This window comes from Melanerpes formicivorus, unplaced genomic scaffold (assembly GCF_026170545.1).
Source record: "Melanerpes formicivorus ecotype bairdi unplaced genomic scaffold, bMelFor1.0.p_v2 SCAF_8, whole genome shotgun sequence".
Lineage (NCBI taxonomy): Eukaryota > Metazoa > Chordata > Aves > Piciformes > Picidae > Melanerpes > Melanerpes formicivorus.
This window is the reverse complement of record NW_027142360.1, coordinates 1264646-1290261: the sequence shown is the minus strand read 5'-3', so window position 1 is coordinate 1290261 and position 25616 is coordinate 1264646. Positions and strand designations below refer to the sequence as shown.

Genomic DNA, 25616 nt, shown 5'->3' with positions numbered 1-25616 from the left:
CACAGAATGGTCAGGGTTGGAAGGGACCTCAAGGATCATCTAGTGCCAACTCCTCTGCCACAGGCTCACAGGCCATACCTCATGTTACATCAGGATGCTCACAGCCACATCCACCTGGCCTCAAAAACCTCCAGGGATGAGGCTTCCACCACCTCCCTGGGCAACCTGTGCCAGGCTCTCACCACCCTCATGGGGAAGAAATTCTTCTTAATACCCAATCTGAATGATAGAATCATACAGCAGTCTGGGCCAGAAGGGACCTCCAAAGGTCATCCAGTCTGACCTCCCCACAGTCAGCAGGGACATGCCCAACTAGATCAGGCTGCCCAGGGCGTCGTTGAGCCTCACCCTGAATACCTCCAGGAAAGGGGCTCCCAACAACCTCCCTGGGCAACCTGTGCCAGTGATCCACTACCCTCATAGATTGGTCCTAACAGCCAATCTAAATCTGCTCTTCTACATCTTAGAGCCATTGCCCTTCATCCTATCACCACAGGCCTTTGCAAACAGTCTCTCTCCATCCTTCCTGCAGCCCCCTTCAGGTACTGGCAGGGTACTATTAGGTTTCCCCAGAGCCTTCTCTTCTCCAGGCTGAACACCCCCAGCTCCCTCAGGCCTGTCCTCACAGCAAAGCTGCTCCAACCCCTTTATCATTTTCATGGCCCTCCTCTGGACCCTCTCCATCAGGTCCATGTCCTTCCTATATTGAGGGCTCCAGACCTGCACACAGTACTGCAGGTCTCATCAGAGCAGAGTGACATGCCAGAACCACCCCTCTGGATCTGCTGGCAATGCTGCTTTGGATATAGTCCAGGGTGTGACCTGCAAGCTCACACTGCCTGCTCCTGTCCAGCTTCTCAAAAAATCAGCACCCCCAACTCCTTTTCTGCAGCGCTGCTTTCTATCACCTCCTCTCCCAGCCTGGATTGATAGTGAGGATTGTTCTGACCCAGGTACAGAACCCTGCACCTGCTTTTTCTGAGCCTCACGAGGTTCACCTGGGCCACCTCTCCAGCTTTTCCAGGTCCCTCTGGATGACATCCTGTCCCTCTGGTTTATTGACAACACCACTCAGCTTGGTGCCATCTGCAGACATGCTGATGGTGCACTCAAGCTCACTGTCTGTGTCATTGATAAAAATATTAAACAGCACAAGTCCCACTATGGACCTCTGAGGTCCCCATTTCCAGTTTTGTTACATTCCCCCAGTCATATCACCACCCACCACCCTCCTCAGCTTCCCTGTAAGCCCCCTTCTGACACTGGAAGGCCATAAGAAGGTCTCCTTGGAGCCTTCTCTTCCCCAGACTGAATAACCTCAACTCTCTCAGACTGACTCCATAGCAGAGCAGCTCCAGCCCTCTGCTCATCCTCGTGGCCCTTCTCTGGACACCTTCCAGCACATCCAGATCTTTCCTGTAATAGATCATCACCACCTCCTGTTTCCTCCTCCTCTACTCTAAGAAATTTGCCTGACTTGAGGTGGAAGGGGGACAGAACATCCTCAAATATTCAAGTCTTACAGAGTAGGCAAAACAGGATCAAAGTCTCTCTCGTGTGGTACAGAATATTTAGTTATTCCTCTGTTTATAATATCCAGACCACTGGTAACTGATGGGATTAGCCCTCCATAAAGGGAGCAGAGCATCAAAGCTCTCAGAGCCAGTCTGTGCTTTTAACTGCAGAAGAATGAGTGGATCAAAGCTGGATTTTCTGTAAGAGCATGACCTCATGATAAGCTGCATCTCTCAAGAGCAAGCAGTCCAGTGTTCTGAGCTTATCAACACATTGGTCACAGCAGTCAGACTGATTTACTGACATAGATTGGATCCATATGCAGTTTGTATTCAAAGAAATACATAAATCAGGACCTAATCCATGTCCAGAATTTTAGCATCATTGTTTCTAGCAGTTTAGGAGAGTGACCACTTTGTCTAATCTGAGTCATCATTTTAAATCACTTCCTATTTCCTTTTCAGTTGGAAGGAAACCAGGCATGGTTTACTTACACTGCTCACAACCTTCTACTGCCGCTCCAGACAGCAATTCCTCTTTTCCTGTTTACAGGTAATGTGTTTTCTCACCATCACTCAGCTGTGCTAATATCTAACCCATCCTATGTTCACTTGGATCAGGAGCTTTTCAGGGGTTCACAGGGTACCTCTGTGCATGGACACATTTCATTTCTAGATGATGCTCCCATTTTCAGAAGTATTAGAAGCAAAAGTTTGAAAACAGGTTTGAAAGCATCTCAGGGATCAGCATCTTAGCAGTGCTCATCATAGAATCAGTGAGGTTGGAAAAGACCTCAGAAATCAAGTCCAACCTATCACCCAACACCTCATGACTAACTAAACCATGGCTTCAAGTACCACATCCAATGCTTTTCTGAACACCTCCAGGGACAGGGACTCCTCCACCTCCCTGGGCAGAACATTCCAGTGGCTAATTACTCTTTCTGTGAAGAACTTTCTCCTCACCTCCAGCCTAAACCTCCCCTGGCACAGCTTGAGTCTGTGTCCTCTTGTTCTGGTGCTGGTTGCCTGGGAGAAGAGACCAACTCCCACCTGGCTGCACCCCCACCTCCCTTCAGGTAGGCAAATCGCACATCCTGTTACAGTTCTTAGTAAAATGCTATGCTTTTGAGCCTGGCAAGTTTCATCAACAAACATCAAAACCATTCAACCCTGAAACTACTTCAGCCTGCAGAAATTAGCTCTACTGCCCACTCTTACTCCTTCATAAGCACACCTACATAGGTTTTGCTGTAATGTGTTTGCAGAAATACTTCAGCAACACTTAGGTATTCCTGCCTAGGTGTTCCATGTGAGCTGCCTTACCCATCTAACGACTTTCCCTTCATTATAACAGACAATGCAGCACAAGTTCTGTTCAAGACCACTTAATGCTGACTGCTACAAACAGTTGTGACACTGAAGAGCGGTGAGCTGCAGTTGGTACAGTCAGACCATGCACACCATTCTAAGATACAATGTGTTAAGCAATACCAAGTGACAGTAACAGGCAGTAAACCAAAGCAGACTTCCCAGCCTCTGCACTTGATCCATATAATCCATATTTTCAAGCTAGTGCATAGCTGCAAATCCAATCATTGCATACTTGCAGTTAAAGTTAACTGGTGCAGACTTGCTTTTGGATCACCTTCCCATTTACTTCTGTAATAACAACTGCATTCATTTTGGTCCAAACCCTAGATTTTAAATGTATGTTAGGATTTAGTTGCCTTTATTTTGTGCATTCTAAGAAGTCATCTGCCACAAACACTACTAAGCAGTTTTTAGACTGCACTTGGCATTAAGTTCTCATCTTAATCTGTGTAAACCTAATCTCCTTTAAGGGCCTGATTCAGTTTTCCCTACCACTGTGCTCCTAACCCCAAATAGAAACTAACAACTGCTAATTAATCGCTCTTATCAATGAGCAGACTCTTCACAGGCATGCAGATTTTGACTTATTTCTCTTTCAAGTCACATCAATGGTGGCATCCTGAGCCTGTAAATGTATCTGTGATGTTTAAAACAAAGTGCTGGGACTGAAAAAAAGGCAACACGCAAAGCCCCAACAAACATAGAGGGAGAAGGAGCTGGGAGTGCTGGTGGGTAACAGGTTCTGCATGGGACAGCAATGTGCCCTGGTAGCCAAGAAGGCCAATGGGATCCTGGGGTGCATGCAGAGGAGTGTGGCCAGCAGATCCAGGGAGGTTCTCCTCTGCCTCTATTCTGCCCTGCTGAGACCACACCTGGAATATTGCATCCAGTTCTGGGCTCCCCAGTTCCAGAGGGACAGGGATCTGCTGGAGAGAGTCCAAGGGAGGGCTACAAGCATGATGGAGGGACTGGAGCCCTACCTGATGAGGAAAGGCTAAAACCTGGGGCTGTTTAGTCTGCAGAGAAGACAACCGAGAAAGGATTTGATAAATGTTTACAAGGATCTGAGGGCTGGGGTTCAGGAGGGAGGATACAGGCTCTTGTCAGTTGCACCCTGTGATAGGAGGTTCCACCTCAACATGAGGAGGAACTTCTTCACTGTAAGGGCCCCAGAGCACTGGAACAAGCTGCCTGGAAAGGTTGTGGAGTCTCCTTCTCTGGAGGCTTTCAAGACTCATCTGGACACATTCCTGGGTGACCTGCACTAGATTATATGACTAAGTGGTCCTGCTCTGGCAGAGGGTTGGACTTGATCTCCAGAGGTCCCTTCCAACCCCTAACATCCTGTGAGCCTGTGAACCCAAACCAACACCACCAAACACAACCCCCCCCAAAGGAAAACTACAAAGCCCCAGAAGGACAGTGACAATATACTAAGTAATTCAACACTTGGCAAGTCATAGGGCCCTAACGATCTGGAACAAGTCTGTATACAAACACAGCCAATGGATTTCACCCAGGGAAGACAGCTATGTTTTTGCAACCAAGGAAACATCACACCCATCAGCAGCACACTGCAGCAACAAAAGTGAACGTTAAACAGAGCTGTAAGAAAAAGAGAGAGAGGCCACTGGGTTTCGTAAGGCTAGCAATGCATACTGCCCTCATTTCCTTGGATACACAGCCCGGGCACTCAGCTGCAAGAGCTTGCTGTATCTCTCCCTAAGGAAATGCTAATGCTAGGAGACACAAAATGGTGAATAAACATTAAAAAAAGCCACTACCTAGCATCCAGGAAAATATGAGATCCATGAACAACTACACCAAAACTGTTCTGTGTATGCTGAACCTTAAAACATATTAGCCAGCAAGATCTCCCAAGCCACACAGAGAGGGACTAGAACAAACCTCATGCCCAACATCGCATTTCAGCATCTTTTGAAGCTGTTGGTATGGGCAAATGTGGCAGTTTTATGCTTTCTGGTACAAAGATGCAATTGAGGCAACTGAAATATTTGGATAAGCAAGAAAAAAAGAGAGCACTAAATGTATTTTGGGAGACTGAGAAGTGGTGCTAGCTGCCACTTTAGGCATGAATACCTGTGGAAAGGCAGCAGGAGCATCGTGTGATAGCTAGAGGTCCTTCCCAACCCCTAGCATTCTGTGATTCTGCATCACATCAAATCCACACACAAAGCTGCTGAAGAGCACAGCTGCAGCAGGGAGAAAAGTCATCATCATTTCATGAGGACTTAAAAGAGCATTTTTCAAGGATTAGGGAATGGGACAGCTTTCCCAACCCTCAGCTATAAGCATATACTCCAAGAGGCTCAAAGGCCCAGATGTGTCTTTCCAATAATGCCTTTGAGCAGGAGTCTGTAGGAAGGCAAGACCCGCAGTTCTATCCCAATGAACCAGCCAAAGGTTTGTGGTATATCATTCAAAATCAGCACAGCATTTGCCTACATCATCTTGAGGGTGAATCAGATCTATCCCCTGCAGCCTCTTTCCTGTAACTTCTGGTCTAGATAGATATATAGGAGGATCATTTCAGTAGGGATTTGCTGGTTTCATCTGGAAGCAAAAATAGAGGTTTTACACTTTATGATACTGGAATGTAAAGTTGCAAGATTCAGTTAAACACCTTTAATGCTTGCTTTGATTTGGTTATAAATCAGAGAGTATCTAAACCAAATGGAAAAGCATAGTATCACAGTATAACTAAGGTTGGAAGAGACCTCAAAGATCATCAAGTCCAACCTGTCACCACAGACCTCATGACTAGACCATGGCACCAAGTGCCACATCCAATCCCCTCTTGAACACCTCCAGGGATGGGGACTCCACCACCTCCCTGGGCAGCACATCCCAATGACCAATGACTCTCTCTGGGAAGAACTTTCTCCTCACCTCCAGCCTAAACTTCCCCTTTCACAGCTTGAGACTGTGTCCTCTTGTTCTGGTGCTGCTTGCCTGGGAAAAGAGACCAACCCCTTCCTGGCTACAGCCAGCCTTCAGGTAGTTGTAGAGAGCAATGAGGTCACCCTTGAGCCTCCTCTTCTCCAGGCTAAGCAACCCCAGCTCCCTCAGCCTCTCCTCACAGGGCTGTGCTCAAGGCCTCTCCCCAGCCTTGTTGCCCTTCTCTGGACACCTTCAAGTCTCTCAATGTCCTTCTTAAACTGAGGGGCCCAGAACTGGACACAGGACTCAAGGTGTGGTCTAACCAGTGCAGAGTACCGGGGCACAATGACTTCCCTGCTTCTGCTGGCCACACTATTCCTAATGCAGGCCAGGATGCCATTGGCCTCCTTGGCCACCTGGGCACACTGCTGGCTCATGTTTAGGCAGCTGTCAATCAGCACCCCCAGGTCCCTCTCTGTTTGGGAGCTCTCCAGCCACTCTGACCCCAGCTGGCTGAGGTTCCTTCCCTGCAGATATCCAAGGTAAGACTCAATGAGCCCCTGGGCAACCTGATCTAGTTGGGGATGTCCCTGCTGACTGCAGGGAGGTCAGACTGGATGACTTTTGGAGGTCCCTTCTGGCCTGGACCATTCTATAATTCTATGATTTCCCATTAGCCTGGGAAACTTGAAAGAAATCTCACACAGAAACCACCACTGTAAGAAGAGTCAATTACATATGGCTTGATTCCCTATCTTTGAAAAGCCAATTTGTTTCAGAATTCCTACTAATTAAGTTAAGCAATGGACACCCTTTCTCTGTCCTCAGCCTTTCACCATACCGAAGGAAGCTCAGGCAAACTAAGTCCTAAGTGCAGAAGTCAGCCTTCCTCCACACTGGTGGGCACAGGGCAAGCAGACGCAGCCCACATGTAAAAATACACCAAGCTGTCAAATTGGGGGAGGGCTTGTTCCTTAGAATGGCTTTAACTTTCCTACACAATGGCCAGCACCCTTCTTCCCAAACTGACAGCTTCCCCAAAGGACTGCAATGTCACACCCCGATGGCTGGGCTGCCCCTCAGACAAACTGAAACAGATGCATCGAGCCCACTCCATTCATTTCATTCATTCCTTTCCACCTACATTAAATTGTTTTGACAAGGCAGGACAAACAGCAGGGCTTGCCAGCACGTGACCCACGGTTCGGCAGTGCCAGGAGCCTGAGCGGAGACAAGCAGCAAGTGAAACAATGGTTCAGCTCAGAACGATTCAATAAGCTTTTCTTGGCTGTTCCCATTTATCCATGCACTTCCTCTCAGATTGCTTTTGGTCAGGAAAAAGCATTATTCCATGTAAACCAGATCCTGGTCACTCATGGTAAGCCTGCTACAGGCTTACTCTTTCACCAATGTACTTCATTCACAGCAGCATGAACTACCTTCACAACTGTTACTACTCCCTTTCTATGCCTGTACTGAGGTGCCTTACATAAACACAAAGCAATCCCACCCCAAAACCACCCCTCAGCCAAGATTAGTTGTTGTACCAAGCCACAACAAGCAAAGCTCACCAAGACAAAAAGGTCTATATTCCTTTGGCATTTTTTTCAGCCAAGGTTCAATGCCTATTCAGCACCCTTAATGAGGAAAGAAACATTTCTAGCACCTAAATTAACCTTACATTTCAATTGGGTTGCTTACACAGCCACTGAATCTACAAAGTCATTTCTCATATGTTTTCCTTTCTAACTTTCCACAGTACTTCTGAAGTCACACACCTGCAGTCTCGCAGTCTCACAGTCTCACCAAGGTTGGAAGAGACCTCAAAGATCATCGAGTCCAACCTGGCACCACAGTCCTCAGGACTAGACCATGGCACCAAGTGCCACATCCAATCCCCTCTTGAACACCTCCAGGGATGGGGACTCCACCACCTCCCCGGGCAGCACATTCCAATGACCAATGACTCTCTCAGTGAAGAGCTTTCTCCTCAACTCCAGCCTAAACCTCCCCTGGCACAGCTTGAAACTGTGTCCTCTTGTTCTGGTGCTGGTTGCTAGAGAGAAAAGACCAACCTCTTCCTGGCTACAACCTCCCTTCAGGTAGTTGTAGAGAGCAATGAGGTCTCCCCTGAGCCTCCTCTTCTCCAGGCTAAACAACCCCAGCTCCCTCAGCCTCTCCTCACAGGGCTGTGCTCAAGGCCTCTCCCCAGCCTTGTTGCCCTTCTCTGGACACCTTCAAGTCTCTCAATGTCCTTCTTAAACTGAGGGGCCCAGAACTGGACACCGAACTCAAGGTGTGGCCTAACCAATGCAGAGTCCAGGGGCACAATGACTTCCCTGCTCCTGCTGGCCACACTGTTCTTGATGCAGGCCAGGATGCCCTTGGCCTTCTTGGCCACCTGGGCACACTGCAAATCACACCACACCACCACAACTGTTTGCAAAACATGGCTCAAACAGTTGAAGCAGCAGGCAAGACACCTCAGCAAGGCATCATGTTCTCCATCATACTCTCTTCTTTCACACCAAGCTCTAGAACAATACAGCTGACATTAAATAGACACAGTGATGCAGAAGAGGCACACGAAACGTGGCTCTCACACTACAGGATACCAGGCATGTGGATAACAAGAGAAATACTCTGTGTAAACAGAACTAGATCTAACTCATACATCCCCAGAGGTGATTTTCTGTTTCTTAATATCAAGTACAATTAACATCACTGAAATGCCAGGCAATCTATGCACAGCAGAACAAACCAGGGGAAGTTCAGGCTGGATGTTAGGAAGAAGTTCTTCCCAGAAAGAGTCATTTGCCATTGGAATGTGCTGCCCAGGGAGGTGGTAGAGTCACTGTCACTGGAAGTGTTTAAGAGGAGAGTGGATGAGGCACTTGGTGCCATGGTTTAGTTGATCAGATGGTGTTGGGAGATAGGTTGGACTGGATGATCTCGAAGGTCTTTTCCAAGCTGGTTAATTCTATTCTATAACTTCCCATGGTTTGCAACTTCTCCAGCTAAGTAGACTCAAGTGAGAAGACGCCAACTTCAGAGCTGGTTATTTAAAAAACAAAACCCAAAACTAAACCAAAACCCAACCAACCACCAAAAAAAGCCAAGCACTCAGTGTGGGAGCTGCTACACAGCTCAGACAGCTGTTCTGTCTTCCCTAATATAAGGAAAATTATCAGTGAAGAAGAAACAGAGTGGACACTTTATATACTACATAGGTTTTACCAGCTGTCTGCATATCCTACCTTTGGATCCAGAAATTCTGCATAGCTAGATTGCTGGGAGAGCTGGCAAGTTTAGGTTGCTTTGCTGCTTTTGTTGGAAGGGAGTTGATAGTGTTTGGAGGTTTTCCCCCCCCTTTTTTATTTCCTCCAACTACACTGCACCCCCACTATGTAGCTTTTATCCAAAGAGGTGCACTAGAAGTCACACTTGAAAAATTAGTAGCGATAAAGTGTCGAGTGGTGTGATCTGAAAATGCACAGCCACAACAGACTTCAAAGTGCTGTTCAATTATAGTCAGTTTGGATCAAAACCAAGGTAAATTATCTGTGCTGAGGTTACAGCAAGCAGCATTTTATCAGGCTGTCCCAATGCCTGAAAATTTGAGAGGAAGACACTGCTGCTACCAGCCTATTATTCAGATGAGTTAGTAGTATACAGAAGAGACAAATGTTCTTCTGTGTGCATTTCTGCAGCATATGAGAAAGGCTTTGCAAGCCTTTGAGGCAAGGTTAATGAGGGGTCATCAGAGGAGAAGCTAGCAAGACTGCTTTCTGATATTCAGCGCTGTTAATGGAACAGAGGCTTTGTGGGCTGCAGTGTTCTCATCCTGCAAAAATCCAGCAGTTAAAAAGAAAAGGGCACAGTGACCACTGAGCCAGATTAACAAAATATCAACAAAGAACTCACCACTTTCAAAAATCATCCTGCATTACTCATTTGGTACCCAGAAATGGAAGTCTCAGTGCTTAACAACTGCAGCTACTTTCATGTCCACACACAAACCACTTCAGACTTTCCAGTGTTAAAAGACTAGATAGAGAGAAAAAAAGGCAGAAGGAGAGACTGCTCAAAATGCATCCTTGTGCAGCAGCTGCTTCTTGTTCAGTTTCCATGCCTGCACGGATACTTCCACCAATACACCTTCCTACAAGCTACTGAACATGAGAGACTGCTTAAACAGGGCTGGAGAGCTGCTGTTATGAAGTGTGCATCCCAGCTAAACAACTCTAGTTCCTTCAGTTGCTTCTCATAGAGCTTCTTCTCCAGACCCTTCACCAGCTTCTTTCTCTTCTTTGGATGTGCTCCAGAGCCTCAACATCCTTCTTGTAGCAAAGGGTCCAAAAAATTGTGCCTTTCCTCCTCATCTTAGTTTGAAGATAGTAGACTAAAGCTCCTGAGGCTTGGCAGAGAAACAAAGGACAATGCTCATTTAACACTTACTAACTCAAAGTACAATTTCACATTGCTGCTTGGCAAGTCTCCAGAGGAATAATCAATTTCATATAAACTACAGAATCTTGATGGAACATGCAAATCATCTTGAGAAAGATAGCACTAAAGTATAAGAGCAATACAATGGAAAAGATTAGGCTTAAGTCTGTTACAGTTTTAAAGCTCCTGATTGAGGGTAAACACTTTTTTTGAGCATCTTCTTACACGAGATACTCAAAATGCTTTAAGTTTCAAGAAGGTACAGAAGTAGGTATCCTAAGTGAACCACTGAGGCATTATTAGTTGTCTAGGTTCCTGCTGAACAGCATCTACCTCTATCTGCTCTTCTATATGGTCATTTCTGGCATTTTACTGCACAACATTAGCAGCACAGCACAAAATTCATTAGGACATGAAGCTGCTCTGTTAAAAACACACCCAAACTTACAACTGGCAAGTGACACAGCAAATGTATACAAGTTTGTCACTGCTGCTTTAAGGACAAAAATATATGTACCTTGCCACTTGGGTAAACTGAAGGTGGGGGGGAAACAAAACCCTCAATGATCAGGCAGAAGGGGGACAGACAGAAACCTTTATCAGGAATCAGTCTTCAGAAGTCAGTCATACATATCCTGAAAGAATCAACAACTGAGTAAGCTTCAGAAAATAAGAACTACAGCTTTGTCAACACAGAAGGAGAGGTCTGTGCAGCTAAAGCCTATGCCTGTGACATACCAACAGCTCTTCCCATTTGTTCCTGCAATTGTTTGTCAGGTTTGAGCAAGCTATGACTCATCACCATGGGGGAAGAGAGGGGACAATAATGACATTCTTCTGATGTGGTCACTTCCCACTTTTACATCTGCAGTAGCACCTGTGCCAGCAGCAGTAGTAGCAGCACCTAAGACACCGGGTGGCAGCAATGGCATAGACTTCACCTATGCTTGAGGAGACATCTTCAGTGAGTCTTACAGTGACAGCCAAGGCATCAGAACTAAAGTTTGTGCTTGCTTGCAGCAAGGTGTAGCACCATTAAACACAAGTGACCTGTAACTGGTCACTATTATATGGTCCTTCCAGGACTTCAGCAAGGAAAAAGAACGTTGGCTACATCCTCCAGTTTCCAGGATCCCATAACTCCTAGGAATATTCAGAACAAGTCCACTGCTATTGCTGCTACAGGAAGCAAGCAGTAAGGAGTAACTACAACAAGCTAAAAAACAAAGATGCTTTAAGTTAAAGTTAGGAACACTACATCAGAGATGAGCTCACTAACTTGGTGAGATACAAAGCCTTGATGCCTCATTTCCTCACACTGAACAAGCATCAGAAGTGTGATCTGAAGTGCAAGGAGTGCAAATAGCAAAACGCATTGTAAACAGCAGCAGAGAAACACTTTTGCTTCTCTGCAGGACAACAGTAGGTCAGAATGTTCCCTCTTTATGCAAGGTCACAAGAAATCTTAGAAGCATGACTCCCAGTAACAAGCTTATCTTCTGTTACAGTGGCATTGTGAGAATTGTTATTTTCAGCAATGCCAAAGATGTCTACATTGCTATGCCACAGCACTGCAATTCCATGGGCAGTATTAGCTCAGTGCTCACCAGAGACAGATGCAAGCATGCTGCTTAGAGACTGAGGCAGGCAGATACACCTCGAGTCCCTCTTGAAAGTGCAATGACAGGGAACAGAACCTGTACAACTCCAAAAGGACTCACACACTCCCAAAGAATTCACTCAGTGAATTAAAACTCAGGAAGCATGAATATGGCATACCTGGCAGTAGAGCACTTGGCTTTTCCCAGGAAAATCAAACATAAGCAGCTTCAGAGCAGATGAAGCTCGTTTTTCCTTTACTCTTCATTGAAAACAGTAGATATAAAACCTATGCTTTAGACATGACCTCCTCTGAAATCTCTCAGGTCCTCAGGAATCTGCTCAAAGAATGGCAAGCAACTGTTAAGGCTTCAGCCACTTCTATTCTAGGGTTGCTCTAGGCAACAATTCTGTTTCCTTACACAGAAGCCTCAAAAAAAACAAAAGGCCAAAATTTTTATTCCCTTTGTTAATCCTGAGAGGCTAAACAGTAATTAGGAGACAGCAATCAAAATGCCAATCCATAGTAAAAAAACCCCAAAACCAAAACCCCAATACAGACCTAGAACAGAGCTCACCTATTTATTTTTCACTTCTAAATTGCTATCTGATCCATGGAAGACAAATGGTTAAGTTTGCAGTTTAATATGGCCTCACAATAAGGCTTATGAGAGAGTGGAAGTGTTAGCTGAAGTGCACTGTTGATGAGCTCTTACCCAGCTGGACTATCTTGGCACTTGGCTCAAAAGCCTCATTAAAAGTTTTGATGCTCATGTCCATTCCCATTTTGCACCAAACTGCTTCTTTCATCAGTGAAAGAGAAGGTACAGCCAAGCAGCTCAGCTGCATTTCACCATGAAAACCCAATACACAGTATCACAGTATCACTCAGGTTGGAAGAGACCTCGAGGATCATCCAGTCCAACCTGTCACCCAACACCTCCTGACTACTAAACCATGGCACCAAGTGCCACATCCAATCCCCTCTTGAACACCTCCAGGGATGGGGACTCCACCACCTCCCTGGGCAGCACATCCCAATGACCAATGACTCTCTCTGGGAAGAACTTTCTCCTCACCTCCAGCCTAAACTTCCCCTGGCACAGCTTGAGACTGTGTCCTCTTGTTCTGCTGCTGGTTGCTAGAGAGAAAAGACCAACCCCTTCCTGGCTACAACCTCCTTTGAGGTAGTTGTAGAGGGCAATGAGGTCTCCCCTGAGCCTCCTCTTCTCCAGGCTAAGCAACCCCAGCTCCCTCAGCCTCTCCTCACAGGGCTGTGCTCAAGGCCTCTCCCCAGCCTTGTTGCCCTTCTCTGGACACCTTCAAGTCCCTCAATGTCCTTCCTAAACTGAGGGGCCCAGAACTGGACACAGGACTCAAGGTGTGGCCTAACTAGTGCAGAGTACAGGGCACAATGACTTCCCTGCTCCTGCTGGCCACACTATTCCTAATGCAGGCCAGGATGCCATTGGCCTTCTTGGCCACCTGGGCACACTGCTGGCTCATGTTTAGGCAGCTGTCAATCAGCACCCCCAGGTCCCTCTCTGTTTGGCAGCTCTCAGCCACTCTGACCCCAGCCTGTAGCTCTGCATGGGGTTGTTGTGGCCAAAGTGCAGCCCCTGGCACTTGGACTTGTTGAATGCCATCCTGTTGGACTCTGCCCATCTGTCCAGTCGGTCGAGGTCCCTCTGCAGAGCCCTTCTGCCCTCTAACTGACCAACATCTGCTCCTAACTTGGTGTCATCTGCAAACTTGCTGATGACTGACTCAATCCCCTCATCCAGATCATCAATGAAGATATTGAAGAGGATGGGGCCCAGCACTGATCCCTGGGGGATTCTCTGTTCAAGAGGTGACAACATTCAAAACAACAGACAAAAAACCCCAAAACTTCCTCCATGACCTATTCAGGTTCCCTCGCAGCTTTAACGACTCAATACATCTACAGAACAACTGTTCCACACATTTCTGTGACTGTAAGAGTCCTTTTATGAGTAAGGACATGTCTAAAACATTAGAATGAACCCCTCCATGGTTCTCATAAAAGCAGACCAATTTGAAGAATTGAACATCTATTCCAATTCTTCATCCCATGTATTTCACAAAGCTATTGATGAAGGGCAAGAGTTCCCTACAGCCACTTCCCAACATGCTGAAAAGGTTCCATTAAGATGCTCATTGGAAGCCACACACAAGCATCAAGATGACTCCAAATATTTACTAAGAACAATCAAAGTAGGAAGTACACAGGAACTAGCAATGTTCCTGCACCTCTGACTAGCTGTCTTGCACAAATGTGAGCACAAAGCCTAGAGCTGAGAAACTTAAGTTGTCTACACAATTGTTTAGGCAGCAGCCCCTGGGAATTCTGCCCCCTGCACTCCTCTAGCTGTAAAATGAGCTCACATCAGCCTGTGGTACACATTAGCTTCAAGTTCACATAGGACACCAGTGCACACATGGCACACAGCCTGAAGACAACACAGCAGCTGCTCTGCCCAGCTCTGCTTCTTTTTCTGCAAGCACTTCCAAAAAGACTACTCCACAAAACTGTGGATTACTACCAGTCATGACAGGATGACTTATGCAGTGTTGGGCCAGGTACTGGAAAATCCTTACAATAATCACTCAAGAGCTCCATGCCAGACATCTCTCTCTCAGAAAGAAGTTTCTCATTCACTGACCCTTCAGGGACTCATCATAAATCTCTGAAATCACTGTCAGGTGTTCTGCATGCTCTTTTGTTCCAAGGCAGACAAAAAAAGTATCTCAAGTAAGGAAAGCCTAAATACTTCTAGCAACTGCAGGTTTTATAGGCTGACCAAAGTTTGCATTGCAGGTGAGGGCTCAAATACCTTGCACAAATATACTGCTGGTATCTCACAAACAGATTCTAAAACACATTGGAGGAGTGCTTGATTTTTACTTTTTTAATCCTTGCTGCATCAATGATTCAGTCTCCTCTTGCCCATCTTCACCTCAGGCTTCCCATAGAATCATCAGGGTTGGAAGGGATCTCAAGGATCATCCAGTTCCAACCCCCCTGTCATGGCCAGAGACACCTCACACTACAGCAGGTTGCTCACAGCCATATCCAGCCTGGCTGCAAACACCTCAGTCAGCATGGCTTCACCAAGGGCAAATCCTGCCTGACCAACCTGGGGGCCTCCTATGAACAGGTGACAACATTAACAGATGAGGGGAGAGCAACTGATGTCGTTTGCCTGGAGCTGAGCAAAGCCTTCGACACTGTCCCGCACCACATCCTGGTCTCCAGGCTGGTGACACATGGGTGTGATGGGTGACCACTGGATGGATAAGGAACTGGCTTGATGGCTGCACCCAAAGAGTGGCTGTCAAAGGCTCCATGTCCCAGTGGAGGCCAGGGACAAGCAGAGTCCCTCAGGGATCAGTCCTGGGACCAGGCTTGTTCAACATCTCTGTGGGTGCCATGGACAGTGGCATTGAGTGCACCCTCAGCAAGTTTGCTGATGACACCAAGCTGTGTGGTGCAGCAGACAGCTGGAGGGAAGGGAGGCCATCCAGAGGGACCTGGACAGGCTGGAGAGGTGGGCACAAGCCAACCTCATGAGCTTCAACAAGACCAAGGGCAGGGTCCTGCAGCTGGGTCGAGGCAATCCCAGGCACAAATCCAGGCTGGGCAGCGACTGGCTGGAAAGCAGCCCTGAGGAGAGAGACTTGGGGGTGCTGGGGGAGGAGAAGCTCAACATGAGCTCTCAGTGTGCACTTGCAGCCCGCAAAGCCAATCAGATCCTGGGCTGCATCAGGAGAAGTGTGGCCAGCAGGGCAAGGGAGGTGATTCTCCCCCTCTGCTCAGCTCTGCTGAGACCCCACCTGGAGTACTGCCTCCAGTTCTGGAGCCCCTATTACAAGAGGGATCTGGAGGTGCTGGAAGGTGTCCAGAGAAGGGCCAGGAGGATGAGCAGAGGGCTGGAGCACCTCTCCTATGAGGACAGACTGAAGGAGTTGGGGCTGTTCAGTCTGGAGAAGAGAAGGCTCTGAGGTGACCTCATTGTGGCCTTCCAGGATCTGAAGGGGGCTACAGGAAGGCTGGGGATGGACTGCTCAGGATCTCAGGTAGTGATAGGACTAGGGGGAATGGAATGAAGCTGGAGGCGGGGAGATTCAGGCTGGGAGTGAGGAGGAAGTTCTTCCCCATGAGAGTGGTGAAGCCCTGGAATGGGTTGTCCAGGGAGGTGGTTGGGGCCCTGTCCTTGGAGGGGTTTAAGGCCAGGCTGGCTGAGGCTCTGGGCAGCCTGATCTAGTGTGGGGTGTCCCTGCCCATGGCAGGGGGGTTGGAACTGGATGATCCTTGTGGTCCCTTCCAACCCTGACTGATACTATGATACTAAGTGTTGGACTGATCTCCAAGAAAAGTCTTTGACAACTACAGTTTAGTGTTGCAAAATAGCTGAAGTTTTATCAACAATAGTCTCCAAGGTGATTCAAATCAGGAAGCCAGGGGGAAGTGCTAGAAGTTTAAGATGAGCATTCATGATGTTTTTCCTGGAATTTGGGGACTGCACAGGGTATTACTGCCCTTCACAAGGTTACTCTGTGTTAAACCAAGGGGTTTTCCTGAAAACTACTGCTGGAGTATCCTGCATTGCCAGACCTAGAAGACCTCAGAGACTCACCATAACCTAGCTATGAATCAGCTATATGAACTGGTATGGCTTATCCAAAAGGTCTGTTTCTCATTACATTGTACTAGATTCACATGCTGTCTGTCCCTGGGCTTGTACCACTATTTCAGTTGTTTGAACAGGAATACTGAAGGAGTTTCTTGAAGACAAGCAGTAATGCCTGAGGATGTCATAGTCCAAGGGCCCTGCCTTAAAAAGGTCATCACAACCTGCACACTAGATTCCTTGCTTTCAATTTGCATCCTATTTTGTCACAATACAGACTTCTACCTGCAGTTCAAAATTACATTTAGTTGGGAACTAAAGAGCCATCATCCCAAAAGATAAGTTCAAGATTAAAATACGCTCCCCATGCAGGGGAAGAGCTGATGGCTCTTATTAATCACATTCAACACTGAAAAAAGTTTCCCTAGCACCATAGCTCCATCTCAACTCTGAAGTGGTCAGCAAGTCCACATACACAAAAAGCCATGGAAGCTGGAACTGAAGGGACAGAGGTTTGTCAGAAGCTCTGCATCCCTCACTTCAGTGGCAACACTACCTGCTGTGGGGTAAGTCCTCCAGTGAATTTGAGACATTCCCTATTTCTGTTTGAACTGAATTCCTTCTTGCCCTACCACACACCCCCCCCAAACAACATCCCTACAGAACAACTTGAATGAAGCCAAAGACAGTATCACAAAGATAAGCTTTACTCTCAACTCCACTAGTTAAACAAGTGCATGTGCTCTTGCTAGAGAAGTCAATTACCTTTCTCCACTCTTGAGACAACTGAACCCATACAAGACTTTTTTCACAGGCAGACACAAGGTCCAGACAGATCTCTGGAATGGTCTCTAATAGAGCAGCCACATTCATTCATCAGAATGAGCCTTCTGTCTAACTACCTGGCCACAGGATGCAAGTAGAAGCAGGATGAAGTCCAAATAAACAGTAGTCTGGAAGCACCTATCAACCCATTTGTTTGCCCATCCTCTCTCCAACCCTACATCATCTTCAGTTAACTCAGAAAGAATCCAAGGGCCACCATGAACTTTCCAGTCCCAATTTCCATGTTCAGTGCTGGGTATCTGAAGATGTAGATCTGATCCTCACCAATTCATCCTGAAGAGTTTTCAGGTTGCTGTAGTTTTTTTCCTCCTTTACAGTAAGAATGATTTTTTCCACAGGATGGCTATAATGCAAACAGAGACCTGAGTGCCTTTAATGGACAGCTGTGAGAGACAGGTCTTAGAATGGGACTCCCAGGAGACTAAGGGATGTTAAGGGATCAAAATGTGGAAGTGTCATTAGAAAGTTGTATATCCTCAAGAGAGAAGAAAATCCTTAGAACATGTTTCTCCTTACCACCACAGATTTTGTTCTTAGAGCTTAAAGTTTCCCAGTTTGGGCCACAAGATTGAAGTAGTACAGAAGAGGCAGAGAGGGAAGACAAGTCATTTATCCACTTCTCATTTTCTCCCTCTTCCATCAAAAGTGCTGCTGCAGGGCCTCAGAAATAGTGGAAAAGTGCTTCAATTCCCAGCAATATTATTAGAATACTGAGCAGCAGGTTTTGGAAGTCAGCATTTATGATTAACTGAACCAGCATCAATGCCTAACAGCCTACAATTATGAAAGAGGGGTGAGTCAAACAGGCTTCTAATAAGCAGGAGCTGGATAGATCAATCTCAGAGTTGCAATGGTATCTTCAAAGCTATTAGTGTGCTGGAAAAAAAAATTAAGACTTGTTCAGAGTGAGTTGCAACATATCTGTCCATCAGAAACAGACATTCTCCTTGCCATTTCACTTTGCAAGTAATAAAATCCAGACTGCACTGCAAACAAAGAACTGCAGTTGCCCCCCACCCTGCTTGCTCTTGCCCTAAGCACTTTGGCTACAGAGGCTGCTAGTGTTTTGATGCTATTTAAATCTCTCCTATGCTTCCAGCACATCCTGAGCCTCACAAACTTTCTTGTAACTTCCCATTTCAGAGTATCCTCTCTCAGGACAGACCTGGCCCATACTTAGTCACCTTTCAGGTGACTAAGGTTCAACATAACCAATCTGTTTGGCTCTACATCTGCAAATCAGTACTTAATACAGATCAAAGAGATAGGCTGAGCACATTCAGCATGCTCAATTGCTGACTCAATTCAAAGGACTCCATTTCAGCATTAGTCACACATGCAAGGCTAACTGAAATTTGTGCTACTATGAACTCTTATCTCAACTGACTTCAGCTTGCTTGCAACGAAACACGGACTTCACAAGAGATCTACTGGCAGCTTTGTAGAAATAGGCCACTTCTCTGCAAAAGTTTTGTTCTTTCCAAAGACAGACAATGGAAGGGGATGGTGAAATCTCAAGGCCACAGAAGAGACTATAGCTACAAGTATGCAGAATTTCTTTTTTTTCCAAAGGGAGGGAACGATTTCCTGGTAATCCAGTAACTGCTTTCTCCTAATAGAAGCTCCTGCCAACCCTTCCTTCCAAAGCACTTCAAAGTTTCCACTTCCCCAGAGGGACAAACACCATTAGACACAGCACAGACCTGGCTCTGAGCTAATTAAAAAGGCATTTCCATACAACGCAGTAAACACCAGAATAAAACTAAAAGCAGTCAAGGACCACTCTGATTTGAGCTATATTTAGACTGTTTAGATTGTTTTGCACTTGGTTTATTTTTCCCCTCCCTCTGCACACAATCCCCCCTCCCACAGCTACTATCATTAAAGACTCAAACCACTCACAAGCGTTTCTCTCCCTCTGTAGTGTGTATAGCAACAGTGGGTGCTGGTGACCCTGTTTCACTTAAACACCAAGAGTCCAGTTTGATGTGAAAGATCCAAAGACACAAAACCCTGTATGTCAAAGTATTAGACAGAAAGAGGATAAAGATAATTGGAAATCCAGTAAAAACAAGTATAGCTCATTCTATCCCTATCAGCATTCCCTCAAGTCCTGTGGGAAAGCAGACACTTTGACAAGGGCACTTGCTTTAAAACACAAAGTTCATTTGAATCCCACAGAGTGGTAACCAAAGCCATCCGAGCAGCATGTTTTCAGAGGTGTTTGCATCCTACTCACTACAACACACCTGCACCAGCTCTAGTTTGCCATGATCTGAACACTGAGGTGAACAGCTGCAAACCTGCTGCTGCTTCTGCAAAAATAGAGGCTGCTGCTCCACAGAAGATTTTCTACTCGAAAATTTCAATTCCTCTTGCTCCAGAGAAGTTTAAATCCTACTGGAGCAAGTTATTCCTGAGGAGATTAAACTTAACCAGCTTAATCAGCTGCAACACAAACAGGGGGAAAATCTGTCTTGCATTTCCCATCCTGAAGGTTTGGCTTGCACAGGCTGTACATGTATTACACATTTGTTAAGCCATAAAGCCAACAGGCATCATAAACTTAAACTGCTTCATGAAGCATCATGTGGATGACAAAGCCCACTGGCAGCCTAAAATTATGGAGCAAGTATTTAGACTTTAGAAAAGAGTTTCCAAGTAAGTCTAATCTAGAAAGTGACACTCACTTCAAAACTGTATCATCTGAAAACTAATTACCTGGAAATACTTCCTCACTGTGATGATGACCTGCCTGTCTCAACACTGCTTTTAGGTCCCTGCTTCACAATGCTGAAGTACAAAAGTTTAAGGCACCAAGAGATGCAACACCACAAGTGCTTTCCTCTGAAGCATCTGTACCATCTTGGCTGAAGCTTCTGAAACAATTAAGCTCAAGACAGACATGGGGCTTGAAAACTTACAGCCCAGGTGATTGAGGTACACACCAGTTGGGAAACCAAAAGTGGGATCTCATGACAGGAATCCAATTTAATTGGGGCTACCTACTGCATGCCTCCTGGCAAAGAACTTAAAACCAGCCAATGACTATGTAAACACAGAGCATTACCAACATGCCTTGCAAAATTACAGACCATTAGTGATCCAAACTTAGGAATGTTACCTGCCTATGCTATAGAGCTGACCTCTCAAATCTGCTTAACTGATATGACACTGCAGTCCAAAAAGTAACTGAGTTCAGAAAGCAGCTCCCATTGGATGAGTGAACTGCATTCACACTGTCAAGAAAACAACTGACTGACACTCATGTCAAGCCCAAGCATCAGTCACACTGCACTACCTTAGTTACAGGGACCTGAGGAGACACACTCCAGAGTGCTGAGGGAATGGCTGATGCAGTTGCCAAGCCACTCTCCACTGTATTTGAAAATTCACAACTGTCAGGTGAGTCCCTGGGGACTAGAAAACAGGAAATATTGTGCCCATTTTCAAAAAGGGTAGAAAAGAGGACCCTGGAAATGACCAACCTGTCAGCCTCACCTCTGTGCCTGGGAAGATGATGGAAGAGATCCTCCCCAAAGTGATACCGGAACATAGAGAGGACAGGGAGGTGACTGGAGCCAGCCAGCATGGCTTCACCAAGGGCAAGTCCTGCCTCACCAGCCTTGTGGCTTTCTATGAGGTGACTGCATCAGAGGATAAGGGGAGACCAATGGATGTCTCTGGCTTCAGTAAAGCCTTTGACAGTCCCCCACAACATCCTCCTCTCTGAACTGAAGAGATGGATTTGATGGGTGGTAAAGAATTGTTTGGATGACTGCATACAAAGGGTAGCGGTCAGTGGCTCAACATCCAGATGACAGGTGACAAGCTGCATCGCTCAGGGGTCCCTGTTGGGACCAGTGCTGTTCAATATCTTCATCAATGATACAGACATCAAGATTTGGGCACCCTCAGCAAGACTGATGATGATGCCAAGCTGACTGGTGCTGCTGACACAACTGAAGGACGGCATGCCATCCAGAAGGACCCAGACAGGCTAGAGAAATGTGCTCAGGTGAACCTCAGGAGGTTCAATAAGGCACAGTGCAAGGTCCTGCACCTGGGTCAAGGCAATTATGAGACTGAGAAGAGCCTTGCAGGAAACTGCTTGGGGGCAGTGGTGGACAAGAAGCTGGACATAAGCCAGTAACGCATCCTTGCGGCCTAAAAGGCCAGTCACGTCCTGGGCTCCATCAAGAGTGGTCAGTAGATCAAGAGGGGCGATTCTGCTACTCTACTCTGGTGAGACTCTACAGCTGGACAGGGCAATCTAGGTGGAGTCCTCAACATAGAAAGGACATGGACCTGCTGGAGGAGGTCCAGAGGAGAACCACAAAGATGATCAGAGGGCTGGATCACATCTCCTGTGAACACAAATTGAGAGAGTTGGGGTTGTTCAACCTAGAAGAGAAGGCTCTGGGGAGCCTCATAGAAGCATTATAAGACTTAGGAGAAAGCTGGGGAGGAACTCTTTACAAGGGCATAGAGCAGTAAGACAAGGACCAATGGTTTTAAACTAAAGAAGGGTAGATTTAGGTTGGACATCAGGAGGAAGTCCTTTACAATGAGGGTAGCAAAGTACTGGAACAGGATGTCCTAGAGAGCTGGTGGAGGCCCCAACCCTGGAGACATTCGAGGTCAAACTTGATAGGGGCCTGAACAACCTACCTAGTTAAAGATGTCTCTGCTCACTGCAGGGGGTTGTACAAGATGACCTTTGAGGCTCCCTTCCAACCTAATGCATTCTGTTATTCCCTGTGTTATACACACACAATTTCTCAGTTCTGGGCTGAGACATACTTTCTCTTCTCACTACAGCCTGGGGTGTAGTGAAGGTTTCAAGTCATTACAATTTGTTTCAGGAGGATCTCCAGTGATGAGATTCAAGCTCATCTGGAGAAAAGATACATATTGTCCCTTAGATTAGGGTCAGCAGTTCTACAGAAGGAACTCAGCTCATCATCAACACAAATGATACACATGGTAATTTTCACACTTCCAGAAGCTGCAAAATAGGCAGCAACCTGCCACTTATGCCAGCTGGTGAGCTCAGTTAGACACAGCTTAATAGTAATTTCAACCATTATTTTAGGCACTGTCACCAAGTCTTGCATCAAACAATGAAGTACTAAATTGTGGTAAGCTTTTTTGCCAGCAATGCCCAGGAGCTGCAAAAGTAAGCAAAGTATTTCTTCACATTGCTTCACACAATTCAAAACAACTTCTATTTTGCAAGTTCATCTCATTGCTACTGTAATGTTTGGATTTTCAGTGTACTCTTCTAATGCTTGGAGAATACAGCTACTGAAAAGATGCAACAATAACTACTGCTCCATTTGCAGAATAAAATCAGAAAACTGTTAATGCTCCACAAGTTCCATTTTAGGAGAAGGAACAGCAATATAGCAGATTAGCCATTACACACCATCTCCTTGGCCCTCAGATCAAAGGGAGCCACACTTGATATCCACAGCCTATAAGGCATGATAACCTAATACTGCTCCACATTAGTAACTATAGAGAGTAGCTGCAGTGCCACTCAAATCTGCTGGTAAGCTCTCTTCTGTCCCTCAGTTTTCTCTGTACCACCTCTTTCAGGGAAAGTGACACACTTGTCATGGAATAACCTGTTAGGTCCCCACAGTTAGCTTATGCAGTATCTTCAGTGCTAGTCAAATGTTGAACTAGAAGCCTAGCTACAAGACAGGTGAAACCAAGAATCCTCATCCAATCAAACTTCTCTGTAGACTCTAGAGCAAGAAAAAAAATAATCATAGCAAGTATTTCAACAGTTACCAAAAAACCCAACCAAATGAGCCACACAGAAAGCTGCCCCTGTGCGGTGATTTGGAGTCTCCATGCCATGCCATCACCACTCAGTCTTATACTCTAGGGTAACACAGGCATGTGGCTAGATACAAATAGCTTCTGCACTTCCACCATTCAAGAAAAAATGAAATTCAAATGCAATAGTCAGAGATACTTTTAGAAACATGAAACTAAACAGATGAGCAGGCAAATTAATTCATCTGTTTCCTCAATAAGATAGTCAGCCCCTCTTATCTTTGATGAGCATTTCCAAAGGTAGGATGAAGTGCCTAGCATCCTGACCCTTGAGCTCTGCTTGACAGAAGTTATCAGTCAAGGTTCAAGCCATTTTGTTATCCTACCACGACTAACAGACTGTTCAAACCCCGCAAGAGACAGCTAGGTTAATAGCTGTACCTGCTATTTCCACAAGCACACACTGCTGACTCCCAGACCCTCAAACCATAAACCTGACACTCAACTAGAAAATGCCCATGAGGTTCACTTACTAATTCTGACACCAAAGGAAGAGATCCAACACAGGGCTGAAAAAAGCACAAATGCTTATCAGAATATGACATATCTCTGACAACTTATTCTACAGAAAGTCAGAGACCAGGGTGAGCTAAAGTCCATTATGACTCTGGACAAAAAAGTTGCAGACCAGTTAAAAACCTACCCATGAGCACCAGCAGTGTGCCTATGAAAAGCATGCTCTGGGTTCCTGTCAGCTAGACCAAGCGCACGGACTCAACGCAACAGAAGAGCAGTTCAGAAGGCCACAAAACACTCATGAAAGGACTGCAGAACAGGTTCAGCCTAACTCCTGCTGTATTCCCCAAACCCACACAGCTGCCAATGGCCTCTTCCATAATGGCTGCAAGGGCTTCTATCCCACCAGCACCGCAGCAGGGACCTCTACAAGCCACAGAAAACTGTTTCTGAGACACAACAAAAGTGAGGCCGATGCAGGCAAAGCAACTCAACCAGACAACGTTTGGGGGCTTTACTTTGGGTTTTGTTGGTAGGAGGATTTGGGAGCAGTTTATTTTTTGAGGCCTGTGGTGAGTAGAAGCTAATGGTGTGATCAATTTTTCTGTCCATTGTCTGTTAACCATAGACATTAAAAACCTCGATCCTTCAAACTAGAGAAGCTTTTCAGACCAAGAGGCACAAAACCTTTCAAGGTTTGAGGAAAAAGTGGTTCTACTAAGACAGGGCAAATTTCCCTGTACAGATTTGGTGGTTTGGGTTTTGCTTTTGGTGGTGAATGGTGCCACAGCCAGCTGGCAGCCAGGCACCAGTGGTGTGCCCCAGGGATCAGTGCTGGGCCCCATCCTCTTTAATATCTTCATTGATGATCTGGATGAGGGCAATGAGTCAGTCATCAGGAAGTTTGCAGATGACACCAAGTTGAGAGCAGATGTTGGTCTGTTAGAGGGCAGAAGGGCTCAGCAGAGGGACCTTGACTGACTGGACAGATGGGCAGAGTCCAACAGGATGGCATTCAACAAGTCCAAGTGCCAGGGGCTGCACTTTGGCCACAGCAACCCCATGCAGTGCTACAGGCTGGGGTCAGAGTGACTGGAGAGCTGCCAAACAGAGAGGGACCTGGGGGTGCTGATTGACAGCTGCCTAAACATGAGCCAGCAGTGTGCCCAGGTGGCCAAGAGGGCCAATGGCATCCTGGCCTGCATTAGGAATAGTGTGGCCAGCAGGAGCAGGGAAGTCATTGTGCCCCTGTACTCTGCATTGGTTAGGCCACACCTTGAGTCCTGTGTCCAGTTCTGGGCCCCTCAGTTTAGGAAGGAGGTTGAGTTGCTGGAGGGTGTCCAGAGAAGGGCAACAAGGCTGGGGAGAGGCCTTGAGCACAGCCCTGTGAGGAGAGGCTAAGGGAGCTGGGGTTGTTTAGCCGAGAGAAGAGGAGGCTCAGGGGAGACCTTATTGCTCTCTACAACTACCTGAAAGGAGGTTGTAGCCAGGAAGGGGTTGGTCTTTTCTCTCTAGCAACCAGCACCAGAACAAGAGGACAGAGTCTCAAGCTGCGCCAGGGGAAGTTTAGGCTGGAGGTGAGGAGAAAGTTCTTCCCAGAGAGAGTCATTGGTCATTGGAATGTGCTGCCCAGGGAGGTGGTGGAGTCCCCATCCCTGGAGGTGTTCAAGAGGGGATTGGATGTGGCACTTGGTGCCATGGTCTAGTCATGAGGTCTGTGGTGACAGGTTGGACTCGATGATCTTTGAGGTCTCTTCCAACCTAGTGATACTGTGAGACTGTTGTTGCCTGATTTGTATTTGTTGGCTTTTGTCTGGGGGGGGTTAAGTCTGCAGTCATTGCAAATTTGGTTTAATTCAGTTTTAGCCCTGTGCACTGCAATCCTCACTAATCAAGAACTCCAATCTCCATTCACTGCAGTTTTCTGCAGAAAAGCTATTTTAAGAGGTTAATGACCATACCCATTCTCCCATTAAAG

General features: G+C 46.4%; 1 protein-coding gene across 9 annotated transcripts in view; it reads right to left on the bottom strand.

The window, feature by feature from the left end:
* Positions 1–25616, bottom strand: part of WNK1 (WNK lysine deficient protein kinase 1) — a 121806-nt gene that overhangs the window by 80183 nt on the left and 16007 nt on the right. The gene's annotated exons all lie outside the window — the stretch shown is intronic.